General features: G+C 48.8%; 1 protein-coding gene across 14 annotated transcripts in view; it reads left to right on the top strand.

The window, feature by feature from the left end:
* PKNOX2 (PBX/knotted 1 homeobox 2) overlaps positions 1–20,035 on the top strand; it is a 293,351-nt gene that overhangs the window by 108,150 nt on the left and 165,166 nt on the right. For all 14 annotated transcript variants that reach the window (XM_081799167.1, XM_081799176.1, XM_081799168.1 and 11 more), the window contains one exon: positions 12,922–12,991. The gene's annotated coding sequence lies outside the window, so the exon portion shown is untranslated. The remainder of the gene's footprint in view (positions 1–12,921; positions 12,992–20,035) is intronic.

Below are 20,035 nucleotides of genomic sequence, written 5' to 3'. Positions count from 1 at the left end.
CCCTCCCCTGCTTCTGGCCAGATCAGGCCTCCTTCAGGGAAGGCACAGTTTTCCTACTCCGTTTGTTCTCAGATTGGTGTTATACCCTGGAGCCAAATTAGTGGCTAAGAACAATTGGAGACAAATGCTCTTGCAGCATCCTGCTGTGATCTGGGGATCCAGGTGGGGACACCAGCCGCGTGGTTGCCTTCTCCACTGAGCCACCCCTCCGCAGAGAATCAGCATCCCAGAACCATTCAGCACAGCCAAATTCCTTCATAATCAGCCTGCGCTGTGCACATCTGCCTAACCTCAGTTAAACAAGCTGGAGCCCTGTTAAGTTATTTATGAAACAATATTCAGGACCAGCCCCCCGAGGCGAGTTAGGAAGTAATGAATGGAAGTGCTATTTGGAGCAGCCTGCTCACCAGGGCCTGTGGCTGGCCTGCCTGAGTGAGTGGCTCTCTTCCCATGGGGGCCAGAGGCTGCAAGGGTCTCCTTGCCATGCCTGCCGTGGTGGTTGTCGGCTTGGCATGGACTTTAGAGCACCTTTAGGACTAGTCTGAGGGGGAAGTGGCTGACCCTCCACCTCGTCATTATCTGGATGGACCTGCCTGAAGTGGGGAGACCCTCCCTCCTCTGTGGTCCCTACGTATGTGCTAGACGACACTTCACCTCTCAAGCAACTGGTGTCTGTTTCTCCCTTTAGACTGTGGACTCCTTGAGGGCAGGGAGCTGGATTTGTTGCTCATTATTGATCTCCAACCTAGGCAAGGGTCTGACACACTCAAAACACATATTGTAAATTGAACGAATGGAGCCACTGGCCAGCTTCCAGTCCTGGACTTCCTTGGGTCAGTTTCACCCCTTCTCTCAATCCGTTTCTGCAGACATGAAATCAGGAGGTTGGAATGGATGATCCCCAAGGTTCTAGCCCGGTCTAACCATGCAGGGTTCTGACAACCAGCTCTCCCCCCGCCTCTGGGCCCGGCTCCACCAGGATAGGCCTCACCCATTGTGGCTGAGGTCCCCTCTGCCCTGGTGACGCTGGCTTAGTCATTCCGTAGGTTTCCAGTCTGGGTCTTGCTCTCTGGTCGCCAGATACTGAGTTATGCCTGTGCTGTTTTTCCTTAACATATCCTCAGTCTCGTTACTTTTCTCGGTCACACAGTTGAGATTTTCCTCCCAAGTAAAGCCAGATGCAAAATGGGAGCTTGTTGGCACAAAGAGATGCATTCGTTCTGCCCTAGGCTGCACCTCCTGGGTAGGCTGCGTCACTCTTCTTTCTGTCCCCAGACCCCCTCCACCAGCGGAATGGAGGGCCTCTTCATTTCTTCCCAGAAGAAGGTCAACCTGTAGCTCATCATGTCCCTTTATCATGCCGCCTTTACGCCTGCGGTAGAACTACCCTTGCTTTCGGTGAAACACCAACAACCATAACGGTCATCATATTTACTTGCATGAGAGAAATAATTTTAACTTTTCAAAGTATAATTATTTCACTTCATTTTTACAATATCTCTGTGCTGCCAGCAAAGCAAGAATAAACATCTTGATTCATTTGAGGCCCAAAGATTTATTGGAATCTAGTTCAAGATTTTTTGGAATCTTAGAACTTTCCAGCCTAATGTGAGCCTAGTGAATATCCCCTCCGCCGATTCTTAACCTCTCTGGGGACATGGACAGCCTTGAAATCTTGGTAAAAATGTATAAATCTCTCCACGGAAAAATATACACACAAACACCATTCTGGATAAAATCTCAAGGGGTTTGTTGACCCCTAAAGCCTTAATTAAGATTTCTCTTACCCGGGCGCCTGTGTGGCTCAGTTGGTTAAGCGACTGCCTTCGGCTCAGGTCATGATCCTGGAGTCCCGGGATCGAGTCCCACATCGGGCTCCCTGCTCAGCAGGGGGTTTGCTTCTCCCTCTGACCCTCCCCCCTCTCATGCTCTCTCTATCTCATTCTCTCTCTCAAATAAATAAATAAATAAATAAAAATTAAAAAAAAAAAAAAAGATTTCTCTTACCCTGATCCAGCCACTCGGTTCAATAGATGAAGAAACTGAGGCCCAAAGAAGGTCAAAGGCCACGTAAGGTCAAAGGGCCGTGAAGACAGGACTGTCTCCTGGGCCCTGACTAAAATTAACTTTCCAACACACCAAGCTGCTCACCGCTGAATCAGGTGAAGGGCCCAGATCCCCTCATCTTGTTCTCAGCTTCCTATTCCCTTTTCCTTTTAGATTCCCTGCAGTGGATGCATGTGACTGTCTTTTACTTCAAACCAGAGGTGGCCCAGCTCGCTACCAGTTGCCTCCTACCTCCTACCAGTTAAAAAAAAATTTTTTTTTTCTTTTCTTTTTTTTCCCCTAGATTTTGTCTCATTTGTGCAGGACCAGCATTCTGGAATCACCCCGGCTCAGAGGTTTCCACAGGAAAGCTGTCTTTCCTGTCCCTCCGTGTTCTCCCCACCGGCCTTCAGAGACTTGGGGTTCCCTGGTCTCTCTGTGGGCCCCGGGCTCCCTTATCCTCACCTCGGCTGTCAGCAGCTCCTCTTCCTGCTCCTGAACATTCTTAGGCTCTTTTTTTTTTTCTCTGGTAGAAACTGAGAGACGTTAGTGATGGCATGTATTTTTTAAAATTGGGGTAAAATACATCTCACGTAAAATTGACCATCTCTACCACTTTTAAGTGTGTGGGTTTAGTGGCATTAAGTACTGTCATCGTGGTGTGCAACCATCGTCACCGCCCATCCCCAGAACTCTTTTTATCTTGCAAACCTGCATCTCTGTATCTGTGAAACCATCACCGCCCATCTCCCTTCCCTCCCAGCCCCCGGCAGCCGCCATTTTACCTTCCATCTCTGCCAATCTGACTTCCCTAGGTCCCTCACGCGAGTCATACCGTTTTTGTCCTGTGGTGACTGGATCAGTTCCCTTAGCAGGTTTGTCCACACTGTACCGTGTGTCAGAATTTCCTTCCTTTTCAAGGTTCAATGATACTTCATTATATGTATTGGCCACGCTTTGTTCATCAGCTCATCTGTCCATGGACACTTCGGTTGCTCCCCCCCGACCTTTTGGCTCTTGTGACTAAAGCTGCCGTGAGCTTGGGTGTGCAAACATCTCTGAGCCCCTGATTTCAGTTCCTTGGGATGTATCCTCAGAAGTGGAGGGATTTGTTTAAGGTTTCTTAACTATTCACCGCTCTTCCATAAGTCTGTTTTTATTTTATTCTTAAACTAACATCTGTTGAACAACTCCTGGTCCCACTGGGTCTGTGGCACGTGCCTCAGAGGGCGCTTTCTCGGGGAGTTCTGGAGGGTCTTTCCTGTCCTCTCTCCCTAAAAGGCCCCCTCCGCTCCCCAGTCACTTCTGCTCCTTTATGGTGCTGCGTTTTTCTTCTTAGTGCTTATCACCACTTGACTTCCATATATATGTGCATATATAGTTTGTTTGTTTCCTCCATTAGAATGTGAGCTCCATGAAAGCAGGGACTTTTCTGTTTTGTTCATTGTTATATCTTTGATGTCAGGCACAGTGCTGGTACATGTGCTGAAGACATAATTATGAAGTTATTATTTTTTTGAAGATTTGTTTATTTATTTTAGAGAGGGGGGAGGTAGGGGCAGAGGGAGAGGGAGAATCTCAAGAAGACTTCCCACTGAGCGGGGAGCCTAACGTGGGGTTCGATCTCCCGACCCTGAGATCATGACCTGAGCTGAAATCAACACTTAACCGACTGAACCACCCAGGTGCCCTAATTATTAAGTTATTATTAACTCAAATGAATGATTGAATGAATGAATGAATGAATAAGCGAGGTACTATTCCTACCTGCAAGGCTCTTCCAGCCAGGTAGGCAGAAAGACACGTTAAAATGGTTCTGTGGCAGAATACAGGGGCTGGGAGAGCTAGGTAGTGGGACCTGTGACTGTGGCTCTGGGACAGCCCTGGAGAGAGGACCCTGGAAGCACCTGCATGTACGGGGCAGATTTTTCCCTCAACATTGTTAAAAAGGCCTGTGTGACTGAGTAGCTTTAAATTCATTTCCTGCCAGCCTCCCTACCACCTCATGACATAACACTGTCATCATCAGTCTCCAGGCAAGGAAACCAAGATGGAGCCAGACTGGGGCGCCTGGGTGGCTCAGTTGTTAAGCATCTGCCTTCGGCTCAGGTCGTGATCCTGGGTCCTGGGATCGAGCCCCGCATCAGGCGCTCTGCTCAGCGGGGAGCCTGCTTCTCCCTCACTCCCCTTGCTTGTGTTCCTTCTCTCGCTGTGTCTCTCTCTGTCAAATAAAGAAATAAAATCAAAGAAAAAAAGAAAGAAAGAAAGAGAAAGAAGGAAGGAAGGAAGGAAGGAAGAAAGAAAGAAAGAAAGAAAGAAAGAAAGAAAGAAAGAAAGAAAGAGAAAGACGGAGTGAGATTAAGGAACTTGCCACGGCCATGAAGCCAGCGAGTAAGACGGGTTTAGAGTCTGACTTCTTTTTCTTTCTTTCGTCAGTTATTTTTCTCTTCCTTATTAAGTTTCTTTTCACAAATTACGAAAGTGGTGGTGCTCACTGCCACCAGAAACCAGGCCAAGATATGCTACAAATGATGCACCTTCTCCCTCTGGTCCTGCTGCCCCGTCAGCACCAGGGTGAACACGCCGGCCAACCCTTCCATGCTGCCTCCGCACTCACACAAACACACGCAAAGGGATCAACTCACTCTAGAGTTTTCTCTGTTCTTATAAAAATGGAGCCGCTCCACACACATCCTCTGCTACTTACTTTTCCCATTTTGAACACCATGGCCATCTTGTATGGCAAAAGACGTAGATCTAACGCATTCTTTTAATGGCTTCATTTATGTACGGTATGGTTGTACCACAGGTTATGCGAGCAGTCCCCACTGGTGGACATCTCGGTTGTTTTTCACTTTTTCCCACAATAGATCCTTGGGCACTGCTACTTTTTCCCTATAGGATACATTCCCAAATTGGAGCTACCTGGCCAAATTCTATGTGTATTTTTAATGGTAATAGACACTGTATACTACTTTTCCAAAAGGTAGTAGCAACCCAATGTCATGCTTTTAACCACTGCACTTTCTAGGCCTGACTGGCTGTCCCCACCCTTCTTCCCTTCCTGCGTTTCCTCAGAGCCCAGTACCCTTGGACTCATCCTAGCCTCTTCTCACCTGACCTAGGACTCTCCAGGAAGGCAGGAGGGACACCTCTTCCTTCTCTCACCTGTGGCCGTATGTGTCCCTGGGCAATGCTTTGTCCTCTCCCTTGGCCAGTGAGGACTGGTGGTCAAGAAACCTGGATTATAGTTCTAACTCTGTCGCAAACCAGCTGTTTGACGTTGGGCAAGCCACTTCACTTTTCTGTGTGTTGGTTTCTTCATTCATAAAATGAAGGAGGTTGGGCTGGGTGACCTGTAAAGCCCTCCCCCTCTCCAGATGACCTTTTTAGTTTGAGACACCCACAGAGCCGGATCCCAAGTGGAGCACTGGGGTCTGTCTGCTCTCTGGGTGTGGCGGGGAGTGGGTGGGTGCTGAAGACAGGACAGAAGAGCCTTTCTACTGCTACCTTCCCTAAGAAGGCCTCCCTGTAGCTTTGATTGCTGGTTCTTAATGGGTAGGCTGGGGATTCTGGAGCCAGACTGGGACAGACCTGGGTTCGAACCCAGCGCAGCTGTATTCCCGTGGCATAACCTTGGGCCTCTTGCCTCACCTCCCTGCACCTTGATTTCCGAATCTGTTAAATGAGCAAGATAAAATGGCCTCAATATTCTGGAGCAGCGCTGTCTAGTACAACTTTCTGTGATGATGGAGATGTACTCTATCTGAACCTTCCAGTAAAATAGCCACTAGATACATGTCGAGCACTTGAAATGTGGCTGGTGAGGCTGAAGCCTGAATTTTAAATTTTCTGTAATTTTGATTAATGAGGATCTGAATTTAAAAAGCCACACGTGGCCAACAGCTACCTTGCTGGACTGTGCAACTACAGAGGACGAAAATGAGGTAGACGGATACAGTGCATAGGAAGCACTTAGCTAGCCCAGGGTCTGGCACATAGTAAGCACTCAATAAATGTTTGCTATTATTAGGTATTATGTGTCTTGCTTTCCAGCCCGCCACACCTCGTGGCTCTCAATGACACCCCATACTGGCTGTCCCAGAGTCACCTGGGAGAAGGAGGGGGCGGGGGGAGGTGTTGCTGCCGTGGTGCATGTCAGTAATGAGCCTTGCACTAAATGTTTCTGGTCCGCTACTTTCCCTGGAGGGTCATGTGAGCCAGAGTGGTATGTGGCCTGCTTTGCAAGTGATTAACATGGTGTAAGCAATCTGCATAGAGAGAAAAAACCCTCCGTTGGTATTCCATTATTCTATTAGAGTTTCAGAGCCGGGATTAAGTGGACATGATTTCTTCCTATGGGCCATTAATTTTGTTTTATTGCTGGTCTGACGGCCATTACCCTTTTTTGCCAATGCATTCCCCCATTAGGTTTGTACAATTAACAAAATATGTGCTGTTAGGGCTTTGATAGGAACAGTGGGATGGAAATAAAGGGAGGGGGTACAGCTGCCCTGAGTTGGGGTGGGGAGAGGCTGGGCCCAGGGGTGGGGCCGCAGGAATAAAGGGGGGTGGGGCTTCTTCTGCACCTGCCCGGTAGCCATTGGCATTCCAGGGAAACTGCCCTAAGACCTTCTCCGCCTTTCACCAGGCTAGGGGTGGAGTTGCCCAGGTGAGAGGGAAGGACACGAGGCGGGCCTGCTCGGTGGGACTGGCGTTTTCCTGAATCCCATCCTCCACCCTGCACCTGGCACAGCACAGCTGAGAACACAATGAGCCACTCACCCCCGTGCTGTCACCTTGAACCCGAAACTCTTCTGTAGGCCGAGTAAGTCAGCCTCTGGGGTCTGGCCCTTTGATGGGAGAGCCTTCCAGGCTGGCACTCACTTTCTCTCAGGGCAGACAGAGGGCCTGTGCGTGGTTCAAAGAGGGTGACTTATCCTCGGCGTCACCCGGTGATTGCCACATGGAAAGGCAGGATTGACATTGTTAGGTCGTTTGGTCTTTGGAGAAAACATAGAAATATGGATTGTTAAAATGTGAAATCTCCCACTTTTTAGATGTTGGCAGAATTTATAAAAATGCCGTGGGGCACCTGGGTGGCTCAGTCAGTGAAGCGTCTGCCTTCAGCTCAGGTCATGATCCCAGGGACCTGGGATCGAGTCCCGAGTCGGGCTCCCTGCTCAGCGGGGAGCCTGCTTCTTCCTCTCGCTCTGCTTCTCCCCCTGCTTGTGCTCTCTCTCCCTCTCTCAAATAAATAAATAAATAAATAAATAAATAAAATAAAATAAATAAATAAAATAAAATAAAATAAAAAGAATTTATAAAAATGTCAGACAAGCAAGAGTCAGCGTAGGGGCGGCCAGTTGGCACCCTCTGTCAGACAACGAGGAGTCATTGAAGGGTTTTAAGGAGGAGTGGACATGATCAAATTTGTGTTCCTGAAAGATCCTCTGCTGAGGGGAGGTGGTAGATGGGCAAAAATAGGGCGAGGCTAGAGGCCAGGGGACCAATTAGGGCCTGGGAAGAGAGGCAGGTCACCGACGACACCAAGCGAAGGAGAGCAGGGATATTCCTGACAGAGAATCAGCAAGTCGTGGGGCTTGGTGTATTCACACCTCAGAGGATGTCCACAGGGCAGGGAGGTTGCCCTATGAGCGGATCCTCCGTTCCCTGAGGGTTTGCGTCTACAGAGGGCCCTGTGGCCCTGGGAGCCCACACCTCACTCCCATCCGATGTAGACAGATCATGAGTGCCTCTCATTCCTTCTGCCGCGTAGGAAAGTCTAGGATGAGCCCGCCAGTGCCCACACTGCTTACAGGGTTTTACATGCATACCTGTACTTACAGGTACAGGCCCAAGATTAGAGGCTTGGGCCCGGGCAGGGCCTGCGGAACGTGACTGAGGGAACTTTTCCAATTCCTCTGTTACGGGGCGACCAGTACTGCCTATGGCCCTGTGGGGGCTGAAGACAGGTGTGGAATGAGCATCAGTCCTTACCAGGCTTCAGGAACAGCTGTGTGCTACCCTCAGTGCTGGGTGGGATGCATCTCAGAGTCAAGTATTTAGTGCCAGGCAATTTTATCAGTATTCAATTACCTAGTTATTGTGTTATTTAGAGCCTGGTGGTCAGGGCCTACCATGCTGTAACTGCCAACCTCATTCAACAAATGTAAGCAACCACAAGCTGTTGTCAGGTGATGAGGGGAGCACAAGGGGAACAGAGAGGAGACTCAGCAATGAGGTGGGGAGACCCAGGACATGCTGTCTGGATGGATGGGTGGTCCTTCAGGGGTTTCCTTCTGGAATGGTCTATTCACGTTTTGTCTTTCTCGGAAGTTTTGCTCATATGCCCATGGAGGGGTTTTCAGAGAAAAGAAGGCTCCTGAGAGACTCTTGGTGTCCACGAATGGGTTTTCATAATTTGTCCTCATCCCAAAGGTCTGGCTGGGGCAAGGGCAGAAACGCTTTCATGGGCAGTGGGATGAATGCAGAAGTCCTCAACCTTCTTGCTTTGTCTCTTTCTCCTTTTCTGTTCAGCTGCTGCCAGCCCTTAACTCTTAACACTTAAAAACAACAATAGCCCTCATTTATTATTATTATTAATATGTTCCAGGCATTGCACAAAATGCTCTCAATGCATCGTCTCATTTAAAGATGCTACTATTACCCCCCTTTTAAAGATGAGAAAATTGAGGTTCATAGAGCTTAAGGTTAGGTAAATGTTGGACCCAGGTTTGGATCCAGAACTCTCTGACTCCCACATCTTTATTCTTAACCAGGGTGATACCCGTCTGTTAGGGGTGCTCTCTCTGTTAGACTCATGGCCTCGCTAAGCCCCCAGCTCATCTCTCTCCACCCTCCCAACTTACCGAGGCGTGCTCCCTGGGTACTGCTCAGCTCTCCTGGAGCGTGTTCTGCCCCTCTGTCTACGTCGTTCCCAGACAAACATGAGCATTCAACAATTCCTCCCTCATTTATCATTTCGCCAATTTCCTCATATTAATAAACGTGAATGGTCAATTTCATTTATAGTTCCATTTTATTTTCATGGTTAATAAGACAGGCCTGAGTTTCAATTCTGGTTCCATGACGGCATGGCTGCTTATGTGAAGGCTCTCCTGCCAGGACCGCCAGCTGCTGGCTTTGGGAGCCCTAACATACATGGCCCATAGGTGGTTCCCCAGCGCCAAGTTACGTAGACTTTTCCACGGGTGCGTGGTCACGAGTGAAAAATAAGGCCAGTATGGAGAGGTTGCATGTTCACATATGTTCACATATGTGTGCACACACGTGTGTGCATGCGCGCGCATTTGTATGTGTGTGTGAGAGAGAGAGAGGGGAGCAGAGAAAGAGAGGGAGAGAGGGAGTGCTTTCCACGATGCTCTTTTTTTTTTTTTTTTTTAATATTTTACTTATTTATTTGACAGAGAGAGAGAGAGAGCACAAGCAGGGGAAGTGGCAGGCAGAGGGAGAAGCAGGCTCCCCGCCGAGCCGGGAGCCCGATGTGGGACTCGATCCCGGGACCCTGGGATCATGACCTGAGCCGAAGGCAGCCGCTTAACTGGCTGAGCCACCCAGGCGCCCCTCCACGATGCTCTATTTATGCTCTATTCAATTCAAAAAATGGTCTTTGTTGCTCTCTTTACTTTTGGGGGGTTGAATTACTTCATGAAACAATGGTGAATGAAGACAATATTAAGGTTTTCTCAATATATAAGTTTGTCAACGTAATTTTTTTAACATTTCAAAGATGGGAGAAGCCATGTCTGGGAGACCATGCTGTGGAGCAGCCTCTCACCCAGTTCAGAATCTCCCTCCAGTGTCGGGGAGCTCACTAACTGTTTTTGGATAGTTCTCATTGCTAGAGACTTCTCTCTTATATTGACTTCCTCTAACATCTAGCAATTAGTCCTGATCCTACTATCTAGAGTAACACAGCCCCTCTTTCATAAAGTTTCTTCAAATATTTGGAGGGCCACCATGTGGGAGAAGGACGGGTAGTCTTAGAGAGGGACATGTCTGGTTTATTCTCTCATATCTTTTACCGCACAGCCTCCTAGTAATGAAAATAACAACAAAATAGCAATAAATAGCTAACATTCAGTGAGTGCTGATTTTGTGTGAGCCGTGGTTCTAAGCGCTTTGCAGTTTACAAAATCATTCAATCCTCACTCGAACCTCAGAGGTAGAACCCTTATTAGCCCGATTTTACAGATGGAAAACTGAGGCACAGAGAAGTTAAGTAACCTGCCCATGGTCGTGCCACTAGTAAGTGGTGGAGTGGGGACAGAAAACTGGGCAGTCTGATTCGAGAGCTTGCACTTTCATTTTTTAATTTATTTTAAAGATTTTTAAAAATTTATTTATTTGAGAGAGAGAATTCGGAACTCGATCCAGGACTCCAGGATCATGACCAGAGCCGAAGGCAGACATTTAACTGACTGAGACACCCAGGCGCCCCCAGAGCCTGCACTTTTAGTTACTGGACATCTTTGCTCACTTCTCCTCTTCTCTGTCAAAGTTATTAAGATATAATGCCAGAACTGCATCCTAAACTAATATAGATTGATAAGACCAAAGTGAGGGGACTGTTCATCCCTCGGTTGGACATTGTGTGGGTATTAATGCAACCTAAGATAACATTTAATGTGTTTGGCAGCAACACCACACTCTGGGCTCATCCTGAGCTTGTATTAAATTCAAATCACCTACATCTTTTCTTTTTCTTTTTTTTTTTTAAGCCAGGTTACCCTATTCGGTGTTTTTGCAATTGACTTTTTGAATGTATATATTCTCGTCAAATCTTTTTCTAGTGTAAAAAATAAAAATGGATTTGCATGTGGACATGGGATACAGTAATTTGGTGGTTTAGAGTGATGGGATTGTGGGCTGTATTTCTTTATTTTCAAAATTATTTCTTTTATGGCTGTCATGATCTTATTGTGCAAAAACTGGTAGAAGAAAAAAAGGAGTTTTTCGTTTTGGCCTGTTCTTGCAGCTTATTAAAAGCTTTATAACACTCTTGAATCCATCTCTCCAGGAGTGGCTGTCCTTCCCAGTTTCGCAGCATGTGCAAATGGCAAGTCTGCCATATCTTCTTCTGAGTTGCTGGAGGCTCAACAGACAATCCCAGAGGGCAGGGATAAAGTACCACTGCATGCAATTCAATCTAGAGACTTCTTACAGTGAGTTCATGGATGCTCAGTAGCAGTATGTCTGTTGTTTACAAGACTCTAAGTTGGAGCCCATTGCCGACCATTGCCAACCCATGACTGGTTCAGAGCTGCTGGTTGTGGGTTCTGTTTGGAATGAAGAGGGTCTACCAATGAACATTTCAACAGACATATACTGAGAACCAATACATCCTGGGCACTCTGCTAGGTTCTGGGGCTATACAGATGCAGGGGGCGTGGTCCTGTCTTCAAGGACTTGCTGTCCAGTGGTCTGTGCTTACCTCAGAGGTACCTCCTTGAACCGTTCACCTGGGTCATGCAGATGTTAGTAGACAGCCCCAGAGGAAGTGCCTCAGCCTGGTGGACATCATCATGAACAAGAGGGACATTTTGTTTCCATGAGCACATCACAGTACATCTCACGCCTGAATTTTCCATCTGAAATTCCACCTTTTCCAAGAAGTCTCTCTGTCTTAATTAAAAGGAAGATCTTAAAGGGTTCAGGGCAGGGGTCTCCTCTTCTTAGTGTCATTTCCTTGTTGAAAAACTTTAAATGGCTCTACCAGCTCCTGACCTAAGCCTGGCCTCTCTGCCTGACCCTCAGAGCCCTAGATGCTCTGGCCCCAACTGGCTTACTCAGTGTTGGTCCCTCCTTGGTCTCTCTCAGGCAGACCAGCTTCTACATTGGCCCAGGGCACTCCATGCTGCCCCCCTCTCATCCTTGCTTGGATTGCTCCCTTCTACCAGCCAAATCTTGCCTGTCTGGTCTCCAAGGCCCCATTCAAGTTCGCCCCTCTCCTGACTACTTCCTTGAGTGCCTCAGCTCTTGCCAACTTCCTTTCTCTGTGGTGAGAGAATTAGAGTCCCTACCACATAGTTCAGCACTACTGTGCATATAGTCTTGTCTTATCTGATGATGTTCTATGTAGGTAATCTTATTTCCCCAATGACGTCATGGCAGCACTTTTATAACAGGACCCACCCATGGATTTTATTCCTGCTGCACCTAGCCAATGTAGACCATGGAGCAGACACCTGATAAGCATGTGCTGGGTTTTTCTTGTTGTTATTGCTTTCTTCCAGAAAGAATTAAAAGCAGTCACATTTTTTCTTTCCAGTCTTGCCCTCATCATGCTTCTCCATGCACCTTCTTTTCCTTCCATCCCAATTGGACTCTTCACCTTTCCTTGAAAATTCTCTCCTCTATCAGGACTTTCCATAAACCTACCATAAACAACAGCCTCAGCTTTGTGGTTTGCCAGTGTTTTGCAGCCTTCCCCATATAGGTTGCAAGCTTTCACTGGGGCTGCGCAACTCTGCCCCCGGCATGGGGTCCTCTATCAGACGGGAGGCATCAGTAAATGATTATTGCTTTGGTCAGTTCAGGGCTCTCCACAGCCATGAGCCTGTTTTTCTCCAGGATTCCAATAGGGAAGGGGATGAAACTCACAGGAAATTGAGGCACCAAGCAGGTAAGGAGGGAGTGATCCTCTCTCTGTCCTGGTTAGTTGTCCTAACCAATAATCGTCTTGTACCCAGAGTCCCTTGATCAGGAAATGTTCCCACTCAGCACTGTGGGAATAGAGTCCTGGCTTTGCTCCCACACCAGACCCACTCTGAGGTTTCCCTCAGCCCCACCTCGGCTCTCACTCCCAGTGGAATCATACACATCTCTAAAAACATTTTCTTTTATTGACAGGTGAAGTCCGGAGCAGGATTCTGAGGCTTTCTGTCCTCCATGCTGCTCACCAGAAAAGGGACTGTGAACTGTAAGTAACTGTGCTTGGTGTTTCCATGCTGATTCAATAAGGTTATGGGTTAAGGACCAGACTTGAACCTAATCTTTAACAGCCATGCATTGTGCAAGAGAAATACTCAACAATGAGCCAGTCAGAATGTAAAATACAGTGGACTTCTAATTAGATTAGGTCTGAATGTGACAAAGAAGCCCTGTAATATGACATCCTACTTAATTAGACTTTATTGATTGTGCATTAAGGTGGACTTGATGTGTTATGTGTGTCATGAGTGTTGGAGAGGGAAGCCCTTGAGTTTGCGAGGCCACCCGAGCCACTGTCATCTGTGGGCTAAGCTGGGGAGACTGTGAGAGGAGGAAGTGGACCAATTCATAGCCCACACTTGCTTTTAGACCTTGGCTTATTTCTCGGGAGGCGTGAGGGAGGGGAAAGAAGACATGCTGGTGGCTTCCGTTCTATCGGCACAGTGAGAGCCCCACTGTACGCTTTATGTGTCATTTTGGCTCTCCCACTTGGTGAAAGCCTACCCACCTGGAGGAACGCAGCCCAAGTCCGGTCTCCTCAATGAACCCTTCTTTGGTAACTCCAGCTAGAAGTGCTCTCTCCCTCTCCCGAAGTTCTACTGCATCCACACGCTAAGCGTGCCTCTGGCCTGCACCTTCCTGCGCGCCCCCCAGTGAGGCTGTGAGCTCCTGGAGGACAGTCTGGGATTCCCGTGTCTTCCTGTCCCCACGGCACCCTCCACCTGGTCTCTGCTCAGCAGATGTCAGCCGGGAGATCGGGTTGCCCTGGGCTACTTAGCTTCCCACCCTGCTTCTGGGGCTACCGGAGGCTGGGCTGCTGCCGCGCCCCTGAGAGTACATTGGCTTCCAACCAGTCCATGGAATTATAAATGATTAACCGTTATCAGCGCACATCTTCACCTCTGTGTAAAAATAGATTGACTGTAATGAGTATTTGAATAAATCATAAGAATGGCTGCCATGCGATCGTCTAACATCCTGCCGATGGCTGCCCGGTGAGTGAGCAGGGCGCCGGCCCTCCCGCCTAATGGCCTGAGAGTCAGTGCTGGTCGCCTCTGTGATTGACAGGCTGCCACTCCCAGGGCACCTACTCTGCAGCCCAGGCTCTGGAGTGGTCGAAGCCTAAGGGGAGAGGCCCCGGGAGGGGGGAGCGGGGAAGGGTGCCTCCCTCCATCCTGTTCCGGGAAAGCCTACCTAGGAGATGCGGCTGGGGGGCTGGGGGAGCCACAGTGGAAAGACCTTTGTGAGAATCATGTCTCCTCGCACCGGAGGTTAAAGGGACCTCATAAGTCAAGTCAAGTAGGAGAGAAGCAAGCTGAGCGTGAACCTTAATGAGAGTGGAGAGTGTGGGGAAATAGGTCTGCACATTCCCTCCCTGCCTCCGAGGGCACCCGGTGCCTTGCGCTGGGCCACACACACCCAGGGAAAGCTCCCTCATGGGGACACGCTCTTGGACCTGCGCTGAGGGACAAGGAAGAGCAGGTTTCTCTGGGTCCCGGGATTCTGAGATGGGGAGATTCAAATGATCTTTCAGGGAGTGTTTGCCAAGGCTGCCTCAGGCATGAGCATCCTCCTGCCTTTTGGAGAGGGAGGAAGAGGAGAGGGGGCAGGCTCTGGGGGGCTGGGACCAGTTGAGGAGGGCATAGTCTGAAGTCTCAGCATGAAGACCAGGAAAGGCTGAATTTGAGAAGGAAACCACAAACATTCCATTTAATCCCAGTGGTGTTCCAGTTACTACGGCTGTGTAACAAGCCACCCCAAAACTTAGTGTCTTCACAATGTTTATAATGTGCATATTCTGTGAGTCAGGAATTCAAACAGGGCACCATAGGGACGCCTTGTCTCTGTTCCACTGGGTCCGGGACCTCAGCTGAGGCAAGTGAAAAGCTGGGTGCTGGAATCATCTGAAGGCTCATTCACTTATAATTCAGGGGGCTGATATGAGCTGTTGGCTGAGATGTTAGCTGGGGCTGCCAGGCAGGCCCGTGTGACCACTCCCATGTGGCTTGGGCTTCTTCAAAGCATGGTGGCTGGACACCAAGGGGGAGCACCCTGAAAGAGAACAAGAGCCAGGTGGAAGCGGTATTGCCCAAGTCAAGCAGCGTCTCTTCCACCACATTCTCTTGATTGGGGCAGTTACAAAGGCCTACCTCACTTTCAGGAAGGGAACATAGACATCCCTCCCACCATGACTCAAAGGAGGAGTATCAACAGCACATTAAAAGAGGAGCATAGGGATGGGATACATGTTGTTGCAACCATCTTTGGAGAGTACAATCTACACGACTCGTATTTGGCAAGTCTGACATAGTACAGCCTCATCTATTTCCAAAGACTGGCTAAAGAAACCCCTATCTTTGAAAATCAAACTGCCCCTATCTCACAGAATGTCTGGGTTTAAAGCCCTCCCCAACGCCCCCCAGAGACTGGGCTAGGCTTCCTCCCAAAGCCGGACTCCCCAAGGACATGCTGGTGTTCAGAGGTCCTGCCATTGGTGGAGGCTTCCACCTGATAGTCCATTTCAACAAAAGTTGGTCCATTTTGCAACTCACAGCTTGAAGTGCCAAGTCTGGAGGGGCACTTAGACCTGTGGCCAGAGATTCCTCAAGCCTAAGGCCCTCATTCCCATCTAGAGATCCCCACACCCCCAACTCAATGACCTTCCAAGCTGGGGGAGGTTTTGGCCAGAGATCCAGGCTTAAGAGGCTACTGGGGCTGTGTTGGGGACTGGGGAAGTCTGGGTAGCCCTTCCTATCTGACCCCACATCCTCTCCTCTCCTTCCTGCCCTTCTGCCACAAACTAGAACCTGTGCCATTAAGGGACCAGACCCCCTTTCCTTTGTCATTTTCCTGACCCGGATGTGGCTAAATTTTGGAAGAGAATCTGAGTGCCTGAATGCCTTATTGTGACTTAAGAGGATAGAAACAAAGCTCAAGCAACAAAAGAGTGGAGACAGAGCCAATTCATGTTCCCAAGGGGCTGAGATCTGAGAATGGCTAATGCCAGAAAGGGAGGGGGCAGGGAGGAGAAGGGTAAGTGGGCTTGGTTTTGATAAAAAAGTGCCGGGGTTTGGAAATTTAGGTCAGGAAATGAATGTTTAATTTGGACAAATGAAAGAACAGATAAAAATGTAAAGCTCATTTGTATTTTCAAGGCTCCAACTTGGGGGAAAAAAAAGTTGGGGTTTGAAGTCCAAAAGCAAGAGTTTGGATTCCGACTTAGCACCTTCGCGATCCAGGCGCTTCTGCTCGGTCTTCAGATTGCTCATCTCCAGAATGCAGATGGGATTGTATACCCTTCCCAGGACTGCTGTGGGGACCGAAGGGAAGCCAGCATGTGAGAGCATTATAGCCCATTCTTGACACACAATAGCTACTCAAAACGGTCAGGCATTCCTCCACCCAGGAAATAAATAAAAAGTGGAGTTGGAAAAGATTGTTTTTCTCCATTGTTCCTGAGAGGGATGGTCAAGAATATTTCCTTTAACTGTACCCTCCATAAAAGTTCACTCATAAACTATTGATATTTTAATAATACACATTAGCATCTTGCCCTTTGACAAATGAATATTGAATGAGCAATAAAGAGGCAAAAGAGTAACCAGGTGCACGGCTGGCTGAGGGGAAACTGGGATCTTGCGTCATTGTCAGAGGGAATGCCCCTTTACCAGGCACCTTGGGACTCACCTCTCTCCCCAGTGACCCCTAGGAAACAGCTTTTAAAAAGCGCTCAGACTCCAGCCCAGCCCAGTCTGAGCAGGATTTCTCCTATGGTTTCTTACACTTGGCCGGAAGGGACTTGGGAGAAGAGAAGAGAGGAAAAGTCACAGAAGAGCTGTGAAAGGCATGGATGTTTTGCCCCCCCATGCAAAACACCTTAGATCTCCCCACTCCCTCTGCCAAGGGTGCAGACTTCTTCCTGATACACGCTCTCCTGCTGCGTAAATTACAAGTCTGTAGACAGTGTGCCCAGCAGAAATCAGGCAATGAGCTTAAGATGTGTAGCCAGGGTGCAGGGGTGAAGAGCCGCTGGCTCCGGGGGGGTCCCAAACAGACCCGGTTCGGCCACTCGCCACTGACAAAATCCACAGGCAGAGAGAGGAGCAATGGGGAAACAAGAAAGGGATTTATTTCAGTGAGGCCAGCCCCGGGAAGACAACGGGCTCACGTCACAAAGACTGTCTCCAAAGTGCTGAAAATACATCCAGGTTTATATCAGGAAAATGTGGGACAAAGGTCGGTGGGTACGTGCAGGTGGGCAGTGAAGGTCAGGTCGATCATTGTCTTGGGGGCAATCACTTGCTGGTGTCAGGACAGTTATTACTGCTTGAGGGGGTAGTCTCTGTTCCCACCACCCGTGATGGGATGCTTTGCCCGCAGGGTCGTTTGTCTGAGTTAAAGAGATAAGCTGGAAAGAAGAACTTAATCAATTAGAAAGTATGGGCTGAGGTTGACATGGAGGTAGTTCTCTTTCAGAAAGAACTCAGACTCATTCCACCCGCCTCTCATTCTTTCTGCTCCAGGTCTTGATGGGACCTACGGTTGGGGTGGATGGGGCGGGGTGTGTGTGTGTGTGTGTGTGTGTGTGTGTGTGTGTGTTAGGGTTTATAAGACAGAATTTCCTGCCTCTTGCAGGTCCTGCTCCCAGGCCCACTACCATAGCCTCCAGTTTCTCATGGCCTCCATCTGGGCGGGGAGTCCTTGAGTGTGCAGAGAACAGTGACAGGGGCTCTTCGTTGGTCCGGCTTAATTGGTGTGATTTAATGGCGTTTCTGGCGGATTCAGATTTATACGGCTTTCTGAGCTGCAAATCTGCTTTCTAAATGTAGAATTTTTGTGGAGTGGTAAAAAATAATGGCTGTTCTGTGATTCCTGCCTCCCGAGCTAGGAGATTGCAATTTACATTATGCAAATAGACATTATGCAATCAAGGCACTTTAGCAGGAATCTGGCTGCAGCAGTGCGCCGCTGATGAGATGCCGAGGTCTGCAGCCCCAACTGGAGGGGCTCTGCAAGAGCGGAGATGAAGTGGGGAGCGGGTAGGGCCGGCGGGGAGGACGCAGAGTCTGTTCCTCTGGCCCAAGGAGGCAAAGTGGAGCCTGCCCAGAGATGAATGCATCCGGGGAGCTGCCAAAGCGACTCTCTCAATTAATGGCTTTGTTTAATCATACCCCCTGTCCAGAGGAGTATTGTCTTACGGATAATTTCGTTTGCCTAACGAGATTTTGCTAATTAAATCTCCTTTCAGTTGGTGTGACTATGCCTGCAGGAGAGGGGGCTATTTGGAGTCTTCTCTATAAACCTTTCTGGAGGGGAGCTGAGAAGGAGGGAAGGGGAGGGAGGGGAGAGAAGAGAAAGGAGGGGAGGGAGAACCTGGCCTTGCTGTGAGCTGGACTGGAGAAGGTTTGAGGGTTTGAGAACGACAAGGTGGCAGCCACCACCCACCCTGCCTTTCTGTCCTGTTCACTAGAAATGCAGACTTGCCGGTCTTCGGCCGGCCTAAGGGATTTCCCCCATTTCTTCTTCCTCTATGGACCTGTGACCTCCACCATTATCCCTTCTCAAGTTCTTCCCGAATCTCCAGGACATTCTAAAGGATTTCCAAGCATGGCTCCCCGCAGCTCTGGCTGTGGGTGGTGGTTGTTGTTGGTGGTGGTGGTGTCCATGTGGGAACCCTCCCCTTGCTCTTGCTGTTAGCCAGCCAGTCTGGCTCTTCAGAGAGGAAAAATTGCTCCCAAATTGGCCATTTCTCCAGGGATAATTGCCTGAATCAAAGAGGAAAATACCTCGTCAAATTCATTTATCATCAGAGTCAGCCAAGGATAGCCTCCTATATATGGAGGAGCCTAGTGCTGTGCCTGAAAAGCAAGAGCCTAATTAATGCGGTTGCATCTGACTGGTCCCACCCATGCTCCGCCATCCCAGTGGTGCTTTACTCTCTACCGTCTACTTGGCCTGACTGACCATGGGCTTCTGGGCTCCACCCTGTCTACTTTTCCAGTTTCATCTCCTACCCCCCTCCCTTGCTGTTTCCTCCTCCCGTTTACTTATAGACACTCAGACGCATGGGCACATTCCTACTCCTGATACCCCAAATATATCTAGTTGCTCAGTTGCCCCCAGATACTCCGTATAACTTCACACCTTAGAGCCTTTGCACGTGCTATGTCCTCTGTCTGGAATCTTCTTGACCTGGTAAACCCTGTTCCTCTTGCAATACCCAGCTCACATATCACCTCTATGACTACCTCCTCCCAGAGCTTCCCTGCGTTTTGTGAAACACTGCTGTGTCCTCCATGTCATCCCAGGACCTCAAACACAGTTATTTGTCTGTCTATCCAAGTTAAGGACTGAATCTTATTCTTCTCCTAATCCCAGTACCTAGAACCAGGCCTGGCCATAATAGGCATCCTACAAGGTTGGTTGAATGAAAAAAAGAATGAATGAACCTAGGAGAAGAGGGTAGGGTGATGGAGAGTCATTCTCTGGTAAGTCCTTAAAGCCCCAGGTTGGACAATGGTTGTGGGAAGTCAGGAGACTGATTTCTGTTGAGTCTCTGCAGTTACTTGCCTATCCTTTACATTTACTTCCTGTCTGGGAAGGCACTACCTCTGTGTGCTAGGTCATTCACTACATGTATCAGCATCTTCTATCACACATTCTCACATAGGTCCTGTGAGGTGGGTATTGTTTTTGCAGAGGGAGCTGAGGCTCATTTGTCTTCATCAGAAAGCAAAGCAGTATTTAGCTGTAATTGGGCCCACTGGCAGGGCCCCAACAGGATCTACCTCTAGCTAGGTGAAAGCTCCTATGCTTCCCGGTGTCCCTCCCCATCCTGTCCATCCATCCACCATCCATCCATCCATCCATCCACCATCCACCCATCCATCCATCCATCCATCCACCCATCCATCCATCCATCCACCCACCAGCCATCTACCATCCAGCCATCTACCCATCCATCTATCCACCATCCATCCATCCATCCATCCATCCATCCATCCATCCACCATCCATCATTCATCCACCATCC

The sequence above is a fragment of the Leptonychotes weddellii genome, chromosome 11, assembly GCF_054177405.1.
Source record: "Leptonychotes weddellii isolate Sample4059 chromosome 11, ASM5417740v2, whole genome shotgun sequence".
Classification (NCBI taxonomy): domain Eukaryota; kingdom Metazoa; phylum Chordata; class Mammalia; order Carnivora; family Phocidae; genus Leptonychotes; species Leptonychotes weddellii.
This window is presented reverse-complemented; position numbering and strand designations above follow the sequence as displayed.